At 36.3% G+C, this 21,250-nt stretch overlaps 1 long non-coding RNA gene across 1 annotated transcript; it reads right to left on the bottom strand.

Moving 5' to 3' along the window:
• Positions 1-1,283: 1,283 nt before the first annotated feature.
• LOC148691894 (uncharacterized) lies at positions 1,284-4,197 on the bottom strand. Its single transcript, XR_015954642.1, has 2 exons — positions 3,666-4,197; positions 1,284-3,594 (listed from the first exon to the last, which is right to left on the bottom strand). It is a non-coding gene; the product is annotated as an uncharacterized LOC148691894 (long non-coding RNA).
• Between the last annotated feature and the right edge of the window lie 17,053 nt (positions 4,198-21,250).

Below are 21,250 nucleotides of genomic sequence, written 5' to 3'. Positions count from 1 at the left end.
GACAACAAAAGCCTCACAGTATTAGGTTTAACTACTGGACTAAACGTCTCATAGTAATCACGACCAGCTTCCTGAGAGAACCCCTTAGCCACTAATCGAGCTTTGTAACGAGCAACTGAACCATAATGATTCTTTTTAACACAATATATCCATTTACACCTGATCACATTTTTATTGGGAGGAAGAGGAACTAAATTCCAAGTTTGCTGTTGAATCAAAGCATTCATCTCCTCTTGTATAGCAGCATGCCAGTGAGTAATTTTGGAAGCTGCAGAATAAGACTGAGGTTCCTTGACAAAAGAATCATCCTGAACATGAGCACTAAAAACTTTCTTTTTCTTTATCATACCAGACTTTGACCTAGTTTGCATAGGATGAATATTAGCTGAAGACAAAGACACTAGTTTGCATATGATGAATATTAGCTGAAGACAAAGACACTTGTTTTAATTTTGTAGCTTGTGACATAGCAACATTGGGATGCAACTCAGAGTGAGCCACTTGTAGAGAAATAGAATCTGGAACTGACTGTGAAGCTCGATCAGTAGAAACAATATCACTGTTTGACAAATTGCATGGCTGAGAAACATGTGATGATGTAAAGGATTCTGAAAAAACTTGGGGAAAAGGAATAGGCACTAGTGATGGATGATTAAATGTATTGGGATGCATCACCAAAGGTGGCATAGATGACTTAGGTTTAGATGTCTCAGAAGAAGAGAGTGAATGAAGTTGAGGAAACACAGTTTCATCAAACAAAACATGCTGAGGTACAATGAGGTTATGATCCTTAAGAGCATAACAAATAAACCCCTTGTACTGTGCTGCATACCCCAAAAAAATACAAGTAGTAGTTTTTGGATTAAGCTTATTATTTCGATATGGTTGCAAAGAGGGATAACATGCACAGCCAAACACCCTTAAATGATCTAACTTGGGTGCGAAATGATACAATACCTCAAAATGAGACTTCATCGACAATACTGAGGTTGGCATCCTATTTATGAGATATATAGTTGTGGCACAAGCATGATATCAAAACTGAGAAGATAAACTGGCCTGTTGAAGTAGAGTTATGGTAGTTTCAACAATATGTCAATTTTTTCTTTCAGCGATGCCATTCTGTGCAGGAGTATAAGGACAAGATCTTTGATGTTGAATACCTTTATCCCTAAGAAAAGCTTGAAATTGAGCACTCACATGCTTACCACCACCATCACTCTGTAAAACTTTGATATTTGCAATAAAAGAAGTCTGAATAAAAGCTTGAAACTGAACAAAAGTTTCAAAAATCACAACTTTATTCATTAATGGGAATATTCATGTATATCTTGTACATTCATCAATATAGGACACATAGTATCTATATCCCTCGATAGACATACTAGGGGTTAGTCCCCATACATCAGAATGAATGACTTCAAAGGGAACAACAAACTTGGAAGCCATTACAGGAAATGGTAGTCTAGTAAACTTGTCATGCAAGCAATACACGTATGAGGAGTATCATTACAAGAAACATGAATGTTTGCTTGACTAAGGGCTACCTTAGTAACTGAATTTGAAGGATGACTCAATCTGCAATGCCAAAGTGCGAAGTTTATTTTTTGTCCTATAAATGCTGCTGGAGAAGGTTTTGAAGACTTAAGCACAGGAAGTGGATATACGGCATTATCACTGAGTCCGTGATAGAGTATTTTCTGAGTGGCCTTGTCCTGTATGCACACACAGAATTCATCAACAATACACCTACAGTTATTGTCTTTGGAACATGTTGAGACAGCTTTGGAACATGTAAAAGGGACTTTAGTTGAAAACTATGTGATGGAAGTGAAAGATTTGATTTGCCAATATGAGCAATATGCAAACCTTCACCATTAGCCCATGTGACTGTGTCGGACGATGGATATAGAGTAGCCATTTGCAGGTTGGACAAATCAGAAGTCATGTGATTTGTAGCACCTGAATCCAGCAACCAATACTCATGTGAACGAGCAGAGGGATAAGCATTTGTTCTGGCAGTCATTGCAATAGAAGGCACAGAGTGAGACACCATCATAGCAGGATTATAAGAAGAATAAGCCATCATGTGAGAATTCTGTCCATTAAAAGGTGTTGTAGAGGATGGAGACTGAAACTGCTGAGAATAAGGTGGAAAAGCATGTGGTACAGGCATAGATTGACTGGGAGAATTCGTTTTGTCAAAATAGGTTGCTGCAGTATGGCCAACTCTGTGACATATCTGACATCATTTTTGAAAACAAGTAAGAGCAGTATGACCTTTTCTGTTGCATATTTGACAGAATTGAAAAGGTTGATATGCTTGTCTTGGTAAAGACTGATGTGATGACTGAGAACCAGTGACTGAAGGTTGCTGAAAAGATGGTTGAGAACTAGAATAAAACTTCTTCCCTTTGCCTTTTGATTTGAAATTAGGACCCCTGAAATTGTCCTTTGCCTTTTGTCCACTCATCTGTGAAAATGGCATTGGTGAGATTTGTTGACTCTGAGAAAATGACATTTGTGGAACTGATGACATTTGTTGCAATGCAGGCATTGGATGAAATGAAGAAGCCTGCTGAGGACTACCTTGAGAATAGTATTTTAATCCAGAAAAGTTACCATCATCAAAACCAGAATTGAGAGAATTAGCAAACATGGCAGTCTTCACAAAAGCTTGCTTAACCACCTCTTCCCCTAATAGACTCTTCAGCTTTTAGTTGAGATCGGAGTTCTTTAATAGTGACAAGATTTTCTCTTCCCCTAATAACAGCTTTGATAGTATTATACTCAAATGGAAGACCTCAAAGAGCCACAATAACAATATCTTCATCTGAAATCAGCACTCCCATAACAGCAAGTTGATCTCTACAATCTTTAATGGGCTGCAGATACACATCAATAGATTCTGGTCCGTTCTTGATATTCTGTAAGTCAATCTTCATTTGAACAATACTAGTTCTTGTCATATTAAAAAACCTTTCTTTGAGATTAGTCCCCATTTCACGAGAACTTTAACAGCCAATGACACAGGATAAAGCAGCAGTGGATAAGGTAGCAGTTATAAGAGTCATTGAAGCTTTGTCATGAATCTTCCACACCTTATATGCATCATTAAGCACTCGTGGATTGTCAACAGTTTCATCTTCAGAATCAGAATCTACATATTTGTTTGGACAGGGAATAGACCCAGTAACAAACCCAAGAATCCCATTTCCATCTAACAATAGTTCCATTTGAAAATTCCAAGTGACATAGTTGGAATCATCAAGCTTTATAGTCACAGTGTTGCCAACACTAGGAATTAACGAAGAAATTGGTGACTGAGGGAAAGCTAACTGAGTAACCGTAACCATTGTATAGTAGCACAACAAATCAATAGAGTCAACAAATATACGAAATACACAGAGATTTCCAAAGCATAAAGATGAAGAAATGTGCCAAAATCAAGAACACACCGACAGTTGAATGTGATTGAATCAAGAATCATTCAACAAGCACAACACAAATCCTTCAAATAGCAACACGATCTTCTCCAAAGAAAACAAGAATCAAGAAGTTAATCACCGACTTCCTGCACCGACATAGCATCGACTGCACACCGACATAGCTTCAATGAGCAAACACCGAAAGACAGAGAAGTATACAAAAGCACCACCACTTACCAATACGAGCGGAAGCACAGGTGCAGAAATCGTTGTCAACGAATGGAGTTACCAGTCACCAGCGAAGATACCATGTTAACAAAGCTTACAGAGAGACTTTAGAGAGAGAAGTAGAAAGGAAAGTTTAGAGAGAGAAACTGATTGTAATATTTCACTTCATAGCTATCTGAATATTACATCTCTTGTTTATATATAAATAATTTTCCACACATAACTAACTCACCTAATACACTTGTGACACATAACACACATCTAATACATAACACTTGGCATAATCCTATGCTAATCTCTACAATCTAACATTAATTACCTCATCTAATCTTGTCTTCCCGATTCTAGATTGCTTGTTTGACCAATTCATCAAACACGACTCCATAGATGCATGGACATTACACTCTCAATCAACGAGTTGTGGAAAACAAGTTGTAGAACACTGATTTTGAGTTTTTAATTTCAAAATGAGTGTAAAGATAAATTTACATATTAAATTAAGTTTGTGAGAGTAGTTTAGGTAATAAAATTGGGTTTAAAGAAAAATATTAGGCCAACTAAATATACGTATACTGTCCTATGATAGGCCACAAGTTTAAAATAAATGTATGATACTGTCCCTAGATATATTAAATTATGACATAACTATTGCTCCAGAATCGGATCGGTATGAATTTAGCGACTTTATTTCAGTTAAATTGCTAGTTAGCTAGCGATCGTAATTCTATATGATCGCTATCTTACTAGCAACTCTCTTCAAGGACAATAGGAAGAAAAGTACCGATCGTAGCATTTTTACCCCTCCTTTTTTTCTTTTTCTTTTTTCATTGAATTTCTTTTCCATTGAATTTTTTTTCGTAAAACTATTTTTTATTGATTTTTAAAGTTGAAAATATGAGAATATCTTTAAATTTAGGTTTTAAATCATTAATTTCAATTGTTTAAATATTAATTATAATAGATTTAGCATGGGAAAATATATTTTGAAGAACATGAATATGATAGTTTGTAGTTATGGTAAGAGAAATAAAAAAAATAAAAAAATTGAAAAGAGGGGGATCGGTATGAAATTAGCGACTTTATTTCAGTTAAATTGCTAGTTAGCTAGCGATCGTAATTCCATAGGATCGCTATCTTATTAGCAACTCTTTCCAAGGACAATAGGAAGAAAAATACCAATCGTAACATTTTTCCCCCTCCTTTTTTTCTTTTTCTTTTTTCGTTGAATTTCTTTTCCATTGAATTTTTTTTCCTAAAACTAGTGTTTATTGATTTTTAAAGTTGAAAATATGAGAATATCTTTAAATTTAGGTTTTAAATCATTCATTTCAATTGTTTAAATATTAATTATAATAGATTTAGCATGGGAAAATATATTTTGAAGAAAATAAATATGATAGTTTGTAGTTATGGTAAGAGAAATAAAAAAAAAAAAAATTGACAAGAGGGGGATCGGTATGAAATTAGCGACTTTATTTCACTTAAATTGCTAGTTAGCTAGCGATCGTAATTCCATATGATGGCTAGCTTACTAGCAACTCCCTTCAAGGACAATAGGAAGAAAAGTACCGATCGTAACATTTTTACTCCTCCTTTTTTTCTTTTTCTTTTTTGATTGAATTTTTTTTCCTAAAACTATTTTTTATTGATTTTTAAAGTTGAAAATATGAGAATATCTTTAAATTTAGGTTTTAAATCATTAATTTCAACTGTTTAAATATTAATTATAATAGATTTAGCATGGGAAAATATATTTTGAAGAACATGAATATGATAGTTTGTAGTTATGGTAAGAGAAAAAAAATAAATAAAAAAATTAAAAAGAAAGGGATCGGTACGAAACTAGCGACTTCGTTTCACTTAAATTGCTAGTTAGCTAGCGACCTTGTTTCCATACGATCGCTATCTTACTAGCAACTCCCCTCAAAGACAATAGGAAGAAAAGTACCGATCGTAACATTTTTACTCCTCCTTTTTTTCTTTTTCTTTTTTGATTGAATTTTTTTTCCTAAAACTATTTTTTATTGATTTTTAAAGTTGAAAATATGAGAATATCTTTAAATTTAGGTTTTAAATCATTAATTTCAACTGTTTAAATATTAATTATAATAGATTTAGCATGGGAAAATATATTTTGAAGAACATTAATATGATAGTTTGGAGTTATGGTAAGAGAAAATAAACAAATAAAAAAATTAAAAAGAGGGGGATCGGTATGATATTAGCGACTTTATTTACTTAAATTGCTAGTTAGCTAGCGATAGTAATTCCCTAGGATCGCTATCTTACTAGCAACTCTCTTCAAGGACAATAGGAAGAAAAGTACCGATCGTAACATTTTTCCCCCTCCTTTTTTTCTTTTACTTTTTTCATTGAATTTTTTTTCCTAAAACTAGTTTTTATTGATTTTTAAAGTTGAAAATATGAGAATATCTTTAAATTTAGGTTTTAAATCATTCATTTCAATTGTTTAAATATTAATTATAATAGATTTAGCATGGGAAAATATATTTTGAAGAACATGAATATGATAGTTTGTAGTTATGGTAAGAGAAATAAAAAAAATAAAAAAATTGAAAAGAGGGGGATCGGTATCAAATTAGCGACTTTGTTTCATTTAAATTGCTAGCTAACTACCGATCGTGATTCTATATGATCGCTAGCTTAGTAGCAACTCCCTTCAAGGACAATAGGAAGAGTACCGATCGTAACATTTGTACTCCTCCCTTTTTTCTTTTTCTTTTTCCATTGATTTTTTTTGCCTAAAACTATTTTTTATTGATTTTTAAAGTTGAAAATATGAGAATATCTTTAAATTTAGGTTTTAAATCATTCATTTCAATTGTTTAAATATTAATTATAATAGATTTAGCATGGGAAAATATATTTTGAAGAACATGAATATGATAGTTTGTAGTTATGGTAAGAGAAAAAAAATAAATAAAAAAAATTAAAAAGAAAGGGATCGGTACGAAAGTAGCGACGTTTTTTCACTTAAATTGCTAGCTAGCTAGCGACCTTTTTTCCATATGATCGCTAGCTTACTAGCAACTCCCCTCAAAGACAATAGGAAGAAAAGTACCGATCGTAACATTTTTACTCCTCCTTTTTTTCTTTTTCTTTTTTGATTGAATTTTTTTTCCTAAAACTATTTTTTATTGATTTTTAAAGTTGAAAATATGAGAATATCTTTAAATTTAGGTTTTAAATCATTAATTTCAACTGTTTAAATATTAATTATAATAGATTTAGCATGGGAAAATATATTTTGAAGAACATTAATATGATAGTTTGTAGTTATGGTAAGAGAAAATAAATAAATAAAAAAAAATTAAAAAGAGGGGGATCGGTATGATATTAGCGACTTTATTTAACTTAAATTGCTAGTTAGCTAGCGATAGTAATTCCCTAGGATCGCTATCTTACTAGCAACTCTCTTCAAGGACAATAGGAAGAAAAGTACCGATCGTAACTGTGAACACGAAAAATTCCTTGAAAACAAGAAACCAGAATAACGTGTACAAAATAATATTTTTGTGTTTATGATTTTGGGGTTACGATCTCTCTCAAATTTGGTCCTCTGATTCTATCTTCGTAGGGTGTAGGTTTGTGGATGAGTTGTTGATCCAAAGGGTCGTCGGGGCTTGATCTAAGGATGAACAGTTGATGAACGGATCTTCAAGGGGCGTTGGGCTTGATCTTGAAGAATGGGTGTATGGATTTCTTCAAGGGCTTTTGGGCTTGATCTTGAAGGTTGATGGATGAGCAGATCTTCAAGGGCTTTTGGGCTTAGTCTTGAAGAACGATTGGATGTGTGGATTTGTTTGTGCTGTTGATCCAAGGGGCCGTTGGGGCTTGATCTTAGGATGAACGATGAACACTTTCTTCAAGGGCCGTCGGGGCTTGATCTTGAATAATGGTTGTGTGGATTTCTTCAAGGGCTTTTGGGCTTGATCTTGAAGGTTGATGGATGAGCGGATCTTCAAGGGCTTTTGGGCTTAATCTTGAAGAACGATTGGATGTGTGGATTTGTTGAGGTTGTTGATCCAAAGGGCCGTTGGGGGCTTATGCTTAGGATGAACGGATTAACACTTTCTTCAAGGGCCGTCGGGGCTTGATCTTGAAAGAGGATTGTGTGGATTTGTTTGTGCTCTTGATCCAAGGGGCCGTTGGGGCTTGATCTTAGGATGAACGATGAACACTTTCTTCAAGGGCAGTCGGGGCTTGATCTTGAAAGAGGATTTAACAAAGAAACGAAGAGAGCTTTCTTGATCCTTCGGGATTTGCTTGAAAGCTTTAGAGTTTCAAAGCTTCAAGGATTTGGGGAATTCTCTTCCAATTTGGGAGTAGAGAAATGTATTTGTGAATTCCTTGATGCTTGATACCTTGATGGAGAAGCCTATTTATAGGCTTTGAGAATGAATCACCACCACAAAATATTTTTTTCCTTTCCAAGCACCATTGCCTAATTTTCCCACTTAATGCAATATTGAAATTGAAGTGGTGTAACTTATGGCCTAATTTCCCACTTAATACCATTTTAAACTTGAAGTGGTCTAACTTATGGCCTAATTTCCCACTTAACACCATTTTAAACTTGAAATGTGTATGCTTTGTCATTGCCCAAAATGAGAAGAACTTGCTTTGATCCGTAATGGATTGAAGTGTGCTTGCCTTGTCATTGCCCAACATAAGAAGAAAAACTTGTTTTGATCCTCAATGGATTGAAATGTACTTGCCTTGTCATTGCCCAAAATGAGAAGAAAAACTTGGTTAGTCCTTCAAGGGTATTTCTTCCTATTTTGTTGAGTCACACGCCATGTGTACAATTTGTACAACACGTGGCGTATGCCATGTATGCCTTGACACGTCAAAACTTTAATGCATTGGTGAACATTTGTTTTACTGAAATTTCGATGTCTACAAATGCCCCCACTTCAAGGCGCGTCGTAGACATGTGGTTGTCACGTGTAGAAGATGCGTTTTGAAGTCCCTTAATGTAGATGTCAACCCAAGGGCCGTCGAGGCTTGATCTTGAATTGGGCTAGAAATTTCTTCAAGGGCCATTGAGGCTTGATCTTGAGTTCGACTGGAAGATTTTCTGGTTTCCTCCAATCGTTGATTTTCCACAGGCTTAGTCTTGAACTGGGCTGGAGGATTCTTTTGGTCTCCCCCGAAGGTCTGAACTTACTCCTTTTATCTGGAGTTGAATTTGATTCAAGGGTGGAGAACACTTGATTTTGAATCGGGCTTGTGATTTCTTCAAGGGCCATCGAGGCTTGATCTTGAGTTCGACTGGAAGATTTTCTGGTTTCCACCAATCGTTGATTTTCCTTTGTGCTACTCTTGAACTGGGCAGCAGGCTTCTTTTGGTCTCCCCCGAAGGTCTGAGCTTTACTCATTTTTTCTATTTCTTTGTTCAATCTCTCCAATTCGTATTGAAGAGGGTTAGAGGATAGCTCAGCATATGCAGTTGTTGCTTGTCTCCACATGCTTTAATGTATCATTTTCACTTGCCTTACTTGCTCCCCTTTGCAGAAGTGGTCCCTTCTCTGGAAGTGTATCAACCGTTGAAGATGACTACTCGAGAGCAACGCTAGGTAAGCAACCAGGGAATAGATTCCAGGCAGTCGGTTCCAGATCGGAAGACTGACTCCAAGTGCCCGCTGATTGCTTATTTCACTTTGCCATGCGAGTAAGAACAAGGACAAAGAAAAAAACAGGGAAAGAGCATGATATGAGATACTTTTGCTTTTGACCTTGATGATATGAGATACCTTTGCTTTTGAAGAAGCGGCGAATGGATCAGCACATGTATTTGTTGTGCTTGTCTCCACATGCTTCAATCTACCGTTTCCTCCTGGGTCATCTGTACTCCAGGCATCTGGTATCTTCTTTGGGGAAGAAGAAAAAATTGAGTATTTCCAGAGGCTTTGCTGGGAGTGCGCCCTCAGAGGTGAGGAAGAGTTGGGCATTTTTTTTTTTTTGCAAGTCTGCCTTGCCATAAAAGATGAAGGTTGACATATATAGGGATTTCCCAATAGCAAGTGGTGGTACTGTTCCTTTACCATTGTCGACAACTGTTGGGTAATTGAACAGTAAGATTCACGCGTTCTCAACTCTGTCAGAAATCTTTGACAAAGTTGCCCGTGATTTCTGCAAAGCTGGGGTTGCATATGAAGGGTGATGACAAATCTGGAAGAGCCCAGCTTTTGAAATTCAGAGAGTGATGACTCTTCGATCCTTGAATAAACGGCCCAGCTTTTGAGGTTCGGAGGGTGTTACCTCTTTGATTTCTGAACAAACGCTTCTTCGATTTTTGAGCAAGCGTCTCTTCGATTTCTGAACAAATGCTTCTTCGATTTTTGAGCAAGCGCCTCTTTGATTTCTGAATGGCAAATAGTAGTGCGGATGCGGCTTTGTCAGAGATCTTTTGACAAAGTTGCACGCGTTTTCTGAAAAGCCGAGAGAGCGTCGCCTTTCCTTTTAATAGAGGTATCGATCACCTCCAACATGCACACTTTGAAGGTTGCTCATTCCTGAAAATCATCTCCAGTGTATTTTGTTTTAACAGCCCCTTGAGATTTTTCTCCATCCGACCCTTCTCTTTTAACACCTTTGAAAAATGGCCAACCCATCTAACATTTGCTTAGATTTGAGTCTCAGCAGTGCGCCGCGTCAGGGTAAGGTATGGTGTCCGTCTTTTTTATCTTCTAATGGCCCTCTTACAGGTGAAGACTTCATGATGACGGATGCAACAACAGCTACGATAGTAGCTAGGAACCTCCTTACTCCCAAAGATAGTAGGTTGCTTTCAGGACGGTCCGATGAGTTGGCCATTCAAGAGTCCCTCGCTCTCAGTGTTCAGTGTGTGGGCTCTGTGTCCAACATGGGCCAACGCTTGCTTGCTCGATCCCGTCAAGTGGAATCATTGATGGCAGAGGTGGAAAATCTTAAGCAAGAGATCAAACAGCTTAAGTACGAGAATAGAAGTTTGCATGTGCTTGCAAATAACTATTCGACGGGCATGAAGAGGAAGCTTGATGAGCTGCAAGAATCTGAAGGTCGAATTCAAAGTGACCGTCAAAGGCTTGCGACTTATCTCCAGAGGCACCTTTTTCCTGGGTCATCTAGCGTTCCACCCAGTATTGAGGCCTCGAATGCTCTATCTTCAATGCCTCCCGCTCCGATGCCTTCTGCTCCGATGCCTTCCGCTTCTAGAGTTTTGCCACGTAGTGGGGCTTCACGTGAACAACCTTTGTGAAAGCTCCATCTTTTTTTTTTTTTTTTTTTTTTTTTTTGATGATGTAATAAAATTGATTTTCTTTAATGAAACATTTATTTATTTATTTTGATGTGACTGTACTTGAAGTTTTGAAGTTTCAATTTGCCTACGTATTCTTCCAAAGAAGGGATCAAGTCATAACGTAGTTCAAATGAGTGATGGTTTTGATGATGATTTTGCTGTACACAGTTTATGCTCTTGCGGGCCAAGAGCGCGGTGCGTTTGCTTTAGGGGTAGTAGCGCTTCAAAAATCTGCCGTTGATGGGGCCGATCTTCAACCCGTCTTCTGCCATGATTAAGTAGGCGCCATTGGTGTAGATCTCTTGTATTACGTAGGGTCCATCCCACTTTGATGTGAACTTTCTTTTTGTCTTATGAGTTGTAATGATAGGCCTACGCAATGCCAGCACGAGATCTCCGGCTTGGAAAGACCTTGGGCGGACTTTCTTGTTGAATGCTTTGGATAACCGTGCTTGGTAGCATTCCAAGTGTTGTTGAGCTTCGAGCCTTCTCTCATCCAGAGCTTCCAACTCCTGAAGGCGCAACTTTGCATTTTCTTCATCAGTCAAGCCTTCTTGTATAGCCATCCTTAGTGAGGGAATTTGACTTTCGAGCGGTAGAACAGCTTCTACGCCATATACGAGAGAATAAGGTGTAGCTTGGGTAGGAGTCCTATGTGTAGTCCTATATGCCCAAAGTGCTTCACTTATTCTTTCATGCCAATCTCTCTTTGTTCGGCCGATTACGTTTTTCAGGAGGTTGCACAGCGTCTTGTTGAATGCTTCCGCAAGGCCGTTAGCCGGAGCATGATACATGGAAGACTTGTGCTGCTTGAACTTGTATTTGTTGCAAAGCTCATCCACGAGTCGGTTGGAGAACTGCTTTCCGTTGTCAGTGATAATGTAGCGAGGCACCCCATATCGGTGGATGATATGCTCCTTGATGAAACGAACAACAGTTTCCTTTTTTACTTCCCTTAAAGGGATGGCTTTAGCCCACTTGGAGAAGTAATATGTTGCAGCTAGGATGTAAGCTTCCCCTGCAGATGACTTTGGCGTAATTGGTCCTACAACGTCCAATCCCCATGCGTCGAATGGCCATGAAGCAACTGTAGGGTGTAATGATTCAGGCGGTTGATGTATGAAGTTGGCGTGGAATTGGCAGGCTTGGCACCTTTTGGCGTGTTCCAGGCAGTCATTCACCATGCTCGGCCAGTAGTAACCCATTCTTTTAAGCAGGAAATGTAGCTTTGGTCCAGACTGATGTGCCCCACACACACCTGAATGTGCTTCTTCCATGGCTAGATTAACTTCTTCCTTACCTAGGCATCTCAGGAGCACTCCTTCAAAAGAGCATCGATAGAGTGTTCCTTTGTAGTAAAGGAAGCGAGGTGCTCGTCGACGTATTTCGGAACGGTGTCTGAGATCATCTGGAAGCTTTCCGTGCTCTAAGTAGTCGATCAGCGGCTGTCTCCACTCTTCAGCATCGACTGGAAGTACTGAGATGACATTTGTATGATCTAGTGACATTTCATTAACGAGCGGAATCACCCATCTTTGGCAAACTGGCACGTATGCAACTTCATCTTTTCCTAGTGTCATACTCGAGGCTAGATTGGCGAGAGCGTCTGCCATTTGATTTTCCTTTCTTGGCACATGTTCTAGTGTCACAGCTTCGAAATTTTGTAGCAGTTGGGTCGCTAGCCGAAGTATGGGACAAGATCATCTTTCCTCACCTCATATTCAGTTAAGAGTTGATTGATTATGAGCTTGGAATCGCCATATACCTCAAGAGCTGTGATTTCCATGTTGATCGCCATTTGGAGCCCGATGATCAATGCTTGGTACTCAGCAACATTGTTGGAGCATAGCTCATTCAGTTGGAATGAGTAAGGTAGTATTTGCCTTTGTGGCGACATGAATACTACTCTTGCCCCCGCTCGATCTGCTCGTGCGGATCCGTCGAAGAACATCGTCCATGTTGGGAAGATGTCGATGTAGAACACCTCCTCGTCAGGCAAGTAGTGTTTGGTGCTGTTTGCAGTTTCAGCTCGTGCAGGCAATGAGCGTTTGGTGCCGTTTGCAGTTTCAGCTCATGCAGGCAATGAGCGTTTTGGTGCCGTTTGCAGTTTCAGCTCGTGCAGGCAAAGAGCGTTTGGTGCCGTTTGCAGTTTCAGCTCGTGCAGGCAAGGAGCGTTTGTTGTCACCTTTTAGGCTCGTGCGAATGAGGAGCTTGTGGTGTCGTTTGCAGTTTCAACTCGTGCAGACAAGGAGCTTGTGGACAAGATGGTTGCTGCTTGTCCAATTTCTTCGAAGCGATCTTCGAAAGGCATTCCTCACAATCTTCATAGCAAGAAGCCTTGATCGAGAAATTGAATGAGTCTTCGATGAAGAAGAGATCGCGCATGAACGATCTTTGTGTTGAAATTTTCTTATCTTCAACATTTCCACATTGCTTTGGAGGTTGGCGAAAACTGCTTTCCCTCCTTTCTGATTGGTGCACTTGTGGAGAAGACATATGTTTCTCGTGCAGTTTCTTCGGAGTGACATGAGTTCATCCTTCAATTTCACTTGACTTGGAGCATGCCCCCAATAGTCGAGGTGAAGACTTTGAGTCGAAAGAGCCAGAAGTGACATCTTTCTTAGGGATTTCATCTTCAGTGCCGTCCTCTTGGGTTTGTTGGCATGAAGATTTGCCAGTGTGGACGATGATGCGCCTCCTTACTTTCAGTGGTCCTTTTGTGTCGACCTCTAGGATTGCTTGGCGCTTCATCCTTGAAGGAATCAAGCTTCGAACGTCGCCTTTTTCTGCTAACCCATCGAACTTTTCTTCCTTTAGTGTTGTTTTCCTCTTTCCAAAAGGCTTCTCATTATCTTCAAATCTTTCCGAAGTTGATCGTCGCAGATGAGAGATAGCTGTGTTGCTTTGTTTCTTAGGCTTTAACAACCTTTCAAAAACAGAGCTTTGGGATGTTGGCGCATTAAGCCTCTTGAAGACAGAGGTTCGGCCTTGACTACCAATGCGATTAAGCACTGAAATTCTGGAGCTTGAATGGCTCATCCTATCGAAGACCGACGTCCGAGGGGCGGGTTTAGGCTCTTTTTGGTCTTGTTCAATGCTCACGCTGATGTGTTGAGCGCTAGCTTTCTTCACTTTGCTTGAAATCTTCACGGGTGTATTTGGTGTGAAGCCAAGTCCAGCTTTGTTGTTGTCAACTCCGTAATCATGCTCCTTCAACTTCTTTTGAGTCTCGGTGAGGTCACGATCTTTGTCATTGACGGTGTTTGAAACCTTCTTTCCAAGATTTGAAGAGGAAGCAAAGTCATGCCTAGCCTTTGACATGAGTTCGTAGGCATTTGGGTTAAAGCATTCTTCGGTCTTCTTAGTTGGAAGAGAGCTTGGTTTCATTTTGAGGCCATGTTGTGCCTCCAGACGGTTGATGAGTCCGGCGGTTTGCAAGTTTTTCTCCTCTGCAGTCCGTGTGAGCTTTGCGATTGCTTCATTCATCTGAGCTAGCTGCTCCTCGATTGAAGTTACTCCAGTGGTCATGACTTGCATGGTTGTACTGCCGCTCGAATCAGCGTCGGAGAGTAGGGACTCTGAGTATTTCCTCAGGCTTTCCCCTCTTGATGCCCTTAGCGAGGCTAGGGTGATCACAGGCTCGTGCCTCAGGTGCTCTTGTTCCTTTGACAGAGTTAATGCAGGGGCGGAAGCCGCTGCAAAAAGAGCTCTTGCCTTACTTCGGGTTATGGTGCCCGAAATATCACCACTTGCGGCGATGATGTTCTTGTTCTTTGCTTTGATTGCAGGAACAGCTTGATCCTTTCTTGATGCCATTTGCGTTTTTCGATGATTTGAGGATAGAGATGAGAGGTAGAGATGTCCCACTGGGCATGCCAAATTTGTGAACACGAAAAATTCCTTGAAAACAAGAAACCAGAATAACGTGTACAAAATAATATTTTTGTGTTTATGATTTTGGGGTTACGATCTCTCTCAAATTTGGTCCTCTGATTCTATCTTCGTAGGGTGTAGGTTTGTGGATGAGTTGTTGATCCAAAGGGTCGTCGGGGCTTGATCTAAGGATGAACAGTTGATGAACGGATCTTCAAGGGGCGTTGGGCTTGATCTTGAAGAATGGGTGTATGGATTTCTTCAAGGGCTTTTGGGCTTGATCTTGAAGGTTGATGGATGAGCAGATCTTCAAGGGCTTTTGGGCTTAGTCTTGAAGAACGATTGGATGTGTGGATATGTTTGTGCTGTTGATCCAAGGGGCCGTTGGGGCTTGATCTTAGGATGAACGATGAACACTTTCTTCAAGGGCCGTCGGGGCTTGATCTTGAATAATGGTTGTGTGGATTTCTTCAAGGGCTTTTGGGCTTGATCTTGAAGGTTGATGGATGAGCGGATCTTCAAGGGCTTTTGGGCTTAATCTTGAAGAACGATTGGATGTGTGGATTTGTTGAGGTTGTTGATCCAAAGGGCCGTTGGGGGCTTATGCTTAGGATGAACGGATTAACACTTTCTTCAAGGGTCGTCGGGGCTTGATCTTGAAAGAGGATTGTGTGGATTTGTTTGTGCTGTTGATCCAAGGGGCCGTTGGGGCTTGATCTTAGGATGAACGATGAACACTTTCTTCAAGGGCCGTCGGGGTTTGATCTTGAAAGAGGATTTAACAAAGAAACGAAGAGAGCTTTCTTGATCCTTCGGGATTTGCTTGAAAGCTTTAGAGTTTCAAAGCTTCAAGGATTTGGGGAATTCTCTTCCAATTTGGGAGTAGAGAAATGTATTTGTGAATTCCTTGATGCTTGATACATTGATGGAGAAGCCTATTTATAGGCTTTGAGAATGAATCACCACCACAAAATATTTTTTTCCTTTCCAAGCACCATTGCCTAATTTTCCCACTTAATGCAATATTGAAATTGAAGTGGTGTAACTTATGGCCTAATTTCCCACTTAATACCATTTTAAACTTGAAGTGGTCTAACTTATGGCCTAATTTCCCACTTAATGCAATATTGAAATTGAAGTGGTGTAACTTATGGCCTAATTTCCCACTTAATACCATTTTAAACTTGAAGTGGTCTAACTTATGGCCTAATTTCCCACTTAACACCATTTTAAACTTGAAATGTGTATGCTTTATCATTGCCCAAAATGAGAAGAACTTGCTTTGATCCGTAATGGATTGAAGTGTGCTTGCCTTGTCATTGCCCAACATGAGAAGAAAAACTTGTTTTGATCCTCAATGGATTGAAGTGTGCTTGCCTTGTCATTGCCCAAAATGAGAAGAAAAACTTGTTTAGTCCTTCAAGGGTATTTCTTCCTATTTTGTTGAGTCACACGCCATGTGTACAATTTGTACAACACGTGGCGTATGCCATGTATGCCTTGACACGCCAAAACTTTAATGCATTGGTGAACATTTGTTTTACTGAAATTTCGATGTCTACAGTAACATTTTTCCCCCTCCTTTTTTTCTTTTACTTTTTTCATTGAATTTTTTTCCTAAAACTAGTTTTTATTGATTTTTAAAGTTGAAAATATAAGAATATCTTTAAATTTAGGTTTTAAATCATTCATTTCAATTGTTTAAATATTAATTATAATAGATTTAGCATGGGAAAATATATTTTGAAGAACATGAATATGATAGTTTGTAGTTATGGTAAGAGAAATAAAAAAAATAAAAAAATTGAAAAGAGGGGGATCGGTATCAAATTAGCGACTTTGTTTCATTTAAATTGCTAGCTAACTACCGATCGTGATTCTATATGATCGCTAGCTTAGTAGCAACTCCCTTCAAGGACAATAGGAAGAGTACCGATCGTAACATTTGTACTCCTCCCGTTTTTCTTTTTCTTTTTCCATTGAATTTTTTTGCCTAAAACTATTTTTTATTGATTTTTAAAGTTGAAAATATGAGAATATCTTTAAATTTAGGTTTTAAATCATTCATTTCAATTTTTTAAATATTAATTATAATAGATTTAGCGTGGGAAAATATATTTTGAAGAATATGAATATGATAGTTTGTAGTTATGGTAAGAGAAATAAAAAAAAAAAAAAAATTGAAAACAGGGGGATCGGTATGAAATTAGCGACTTTATTTTATTTCAATTGCTAGCTCACTAGCGATCATAATTCCATATGATCGCTATCTTACTAGAAACTCTCTTCAAGGAAAATAGGAAGAAAAGTACCGATCGTAGCATTTTTACCCCTCCTTTTTTTCTTTTTTCATTGAATTTCTTTTCCATTGAATTTTTTTTCCTAAAACTATTTTTTATTGATTTTTAAAGTTGAAAAAATGAGAATATCTTTAAATTTAGGTTTTAAATATACTTAGCATGGGAAAATATATTTTGAAGAACATGAATATGATAGTTTGTAGTTATGGTAAGAGAAAATAAATAAATAAAAAAATTAAAAAGAGGGAAATCGGTTTGATATTAGCGACTTTATTTAACTTAAATTGTTAGTTAGCTAGCGATAGTAATTCCCTAGGATCGCTATCTTACTAGCAACTCTCTTCAAGGACAATAGGAAGAAAAGTACCGATCGTAACATTTTTCCCCCTCCTTTTTTTCTTTTTCTTTTTTCATTGAATTTTTTTTCCTAAAACTAGTTTTTATTGATTTTTAAAGTTGAAAATATGAGAATATCTTTAAATGTAGGTTTTAAATCATTCATTTCAATTGTTTAAATATTAATTATAATAGATTTAGCATGGGCAAATATATTTTGAAGAACATGAATATGATAGTTTGTAGTTATGGTAAGAGAAATAAAAAAAATAAAAAAATTGAAAAGAGAGGGATCGGTATGAAATTAGCGACTTCATTTAGTTAAATTGCTAGTTAGCTAGTGACCTTGCTTCCATATGATCGCTAGCTTACTAGCAACTCCCTTCAAGGACAATAGGAAGAAAAGTACCGATCGTAACATTTTTACCCCTCATTTTTTTCTTTTTCTTTTTACATTGAATTTTTTTCCTGAAACTATTTTGAAGAACATGAATATGATAGTTTGTAGTTATGATAAGAGAAATAAAAAAAATAAAAAAAATTGAAAAGAGGGGGATCGGTGTGAAATTAGCGACTTTGTTTCATTTAAATTGCTAGCTAACTAGCGATCGTAATTCCGTACGATCGCTAGCTTAGTAGCAACTCCCTTCAAGGGAAATAGGAAGAAAAGTACCGATCGTAACATTTGTACTCCTCCCTTTTTTCTTTTTCCATTGAATTTTTTTTCCTAAAACTATTTTTTATTGATTTTTAAAGTTTAAAATATGAGAATATCTTTAAATTTAGGTTTTAAATCATTCATTTCAATTGTTTAAATATTAATTATAATAGATTTAGCATGGGAAAATATATTTTGAAGAACATGAATATTATAGTTTGTAGTTATGGTAAGAGAAAAAAAAATAAATAAAAAAATTAAAAAGAGGGGATCGGTATGAAATTAGCGATCTCATTTCAGTCAAATTGCTAGTTCGATAGCGACCTTTTTTTGCATAAAATCGCTAGATTACTAGCAACTCCCATCAAGGATCATAGGAAGAAAATTACCGATCGTAACATTTTTACTCCTCCTTCTTTTCTTTTTCTTTTTTGATTGAATTTTTTTTCCTAAAACTATTTTTTATTGATTTTTAAAGTTGAAAATATGAGAATATATTTAAATTTAGGTTTTAAATCATTCATTTCAATTGTTTAAATAGTAATTATAATAGATTTAGCATGGGAAAATATATTTTGAAGAACATGAAAATGATAGTTTGTAGTTATGGTAAGAGAAAAAAAAAATAAATAAATTGAAAAAAGGGGGATCGGTATGAAATTAGGGACTTTATTTCACTTAAATTGCTAGTTAGCTAGCGATCGTAATTCTATATGATCGCTATCTTACTAGCAACTCTCTTCATGGACAATAGGAAGAAAAGTACCGATCGTAGCATTTTTACCCCTCCTTTTTTTCTTTTTCTTTTTTCATTGAATTTCTTTTCCTAAAACTAGTTTTTATTGATTTTTAAAGTTGAAAATATGAGAATATCTTTAAATTTAGGTTTTAAATCATTCATTTCAATTGTTTAAATATTAATTATAATAGATTTAGCATGGGAAAATATATTTTGAAGAACATGAATATGATAGTTTGTAGTTATGGTAAGAGAAATAAAAAAAATAAAAAAATTGAAAAGAGAGGGATCGGTATGAAATTAGCGACTTCATTTAGTTAAATTGCTAGTTAGCTAGCGACCTTGCTTCCATATGATCGCTAGCTTACTAGCAACTCCCTTCAAGGACAATAGGAAGAAAAGTACCGATCGTAACATTTTTACCCCTCCTTTTTTTCTTTTTCTTTTTATATTGAATTTTTTTTCCTGAAACGATTTTGAAGAACATGAATATGATAGTTTGTAGTTATGGTAAGAGAAATAAAAAAAATAAAAAAATTGAAAAGAGAGGGATCGGTATGAAATTAGCGACTTTATTTCACTTAAATTGCTAGTTAGCTAGCGATCGTAATTCTACATGATCGCTATATTACTAGCAACTCTCTTCATGGACAATACGAAGAAAAGTACCGATCGTAGCATTTTTACCCCTCCTTTTTTTCTTTTTCTTTTTTCATTGAATTTCTTTTCCATTGAATTTTTTTTCCTAAAACTATTTTTTATTGATTTTTAAAGTTGAAAATATGAGATTATCTTTAAATTTAGGTTTTAAATCATTCATTTCAATTGTTTAATTATTAATTATAACAGATTTAGCATGGGAAAATATATTTTGAAGAACATGAATATGATAGTTTGTAGTTATGGTAAGAGAAATCAAAAAAATAAAAAAATTGAAAAGAGGGGGATCGGTATGAAATTAGCGACTTCATTTAGTTAAATTGCTTGTTAGCTAGCGACCTAGCTTCCATATGATCGCTAGCTTACTAGCAACTCCCTTGATGGACAATAGGAAGAAAAGTACCGATCGTAACATTTTTACCCCTCCTTTTTTTCTTTTTCTTTTTACATTGAATTTTTTTTCCTGAAACTATTTTGAAGAACATGAATATGATAGTTTGTAGTTATGGTAAGAGAAATAAAAAAAATAAAAAAATTGAAAAGAGGGGGATCGGTATGAAATTAGCGACTTTATTTCACTGAAATTGCTAGTTAGCTAGCGATCGTAATTCCATAGGATCGCTATCTTACTAGCAACTCTCTTCAAGGACAATAGGAAGAAAAGTACCAATCGTAACATTTTTCCCCCTCCTTTTTTTCTTTTTCTTTTTTCATTGAATTTCTTTTCCATTGAATTTTTTTTCCTAAAACTAGTTTTTATTGATTTTTAAAGTTGAAAATATGAGAATATCTTTAAATTTAGGTTTTAAATCATTCATTTCAATTGTTTAAATATAAATTATAATAGATTTAGCATGGGAAAATATATTTTGAAGAACATGAATATGATAGTTTGTAGTTATGGTAAGAGAAATAAAAAAAATAAAAAAAATTGAAAAGAGGTGGATCGGTATGAAATTAGCGACTTTATTTCATCTAAATTGCTAGTTAGCTAGCGATCGTAAGTCCATAGGATTGCTATCTTACTAGCAACTCTCTTCAAGGACAATACGAAGAAAAGTACCGATCGTAACATTTTTCCCCCTCCTTTTTTTCTTTTTCTTTTTTCATTGAATTTCTTTTCCATTGAATTTTTTTTTTCCTAAAACTAGTTTTTATTGATTTTTAAAGTTCAAAATATGAGAATATCTTTAAATTTAGGTTTTAAATCATTCATTTCAATTGTTTAAATATTAATTATAATAGATTTAGCATGAGAAAATATATTTTGAAGAACATGAATATGATAGTTTGTAGTTATGGTAAGAGAAAAAAAAAATAATAAAATTGAAAAGAGGGGATCGGTAAGAAGTTAGGGATCTCATTTCAGTCAAATTGCTAGTGCGATAGCGACCTTGTTTCTATAAAATCGCTAGCTGACTAGCAACTCCCATCAAGGATAATAGGAAGAAAAGTACCGATCGTAACATTTTTACCCCTCCTTTTTTTCTTTTTCTTTTTCCGTTGAATTTTTTTTCCTAAAACTATTTTTTATTGATTTTTAAAGTTGAAAATATGAGATTATCTTTAAATTTAGGTTTTAAATCATTCATTTCAATTGTTTAATTATTAATTATAATAGATTTAGCATGGGAAAATATATTTTGAAGAACATGAATATGATAGTTTGTAGTTATGGTAAGAGAAATAAAAAAAATAAAAAAATTGAAAAGAGGGGGATCG

The sequence above is a fragment of the Pyrus communis genome, chromosome 13 (genome assembly GCF_041283825.1).
Source record: "Pyrus communis isolate YQ-2024b chromosome 13, ASM4128382v1, whole genome shotgun sequence".
In the NCBI taxonomy this organism is placed as follows: Eukaryota; Viridiplantae; Streptophyta; class Magnoliopsida; order Rosales; family Rosaceae; genus Pyrus; species Pyrus communis.
Note: the sequence above shows the minus strand (reverse complement) of the source record. Positions and strands in the feature narration are given on the sequence as shown.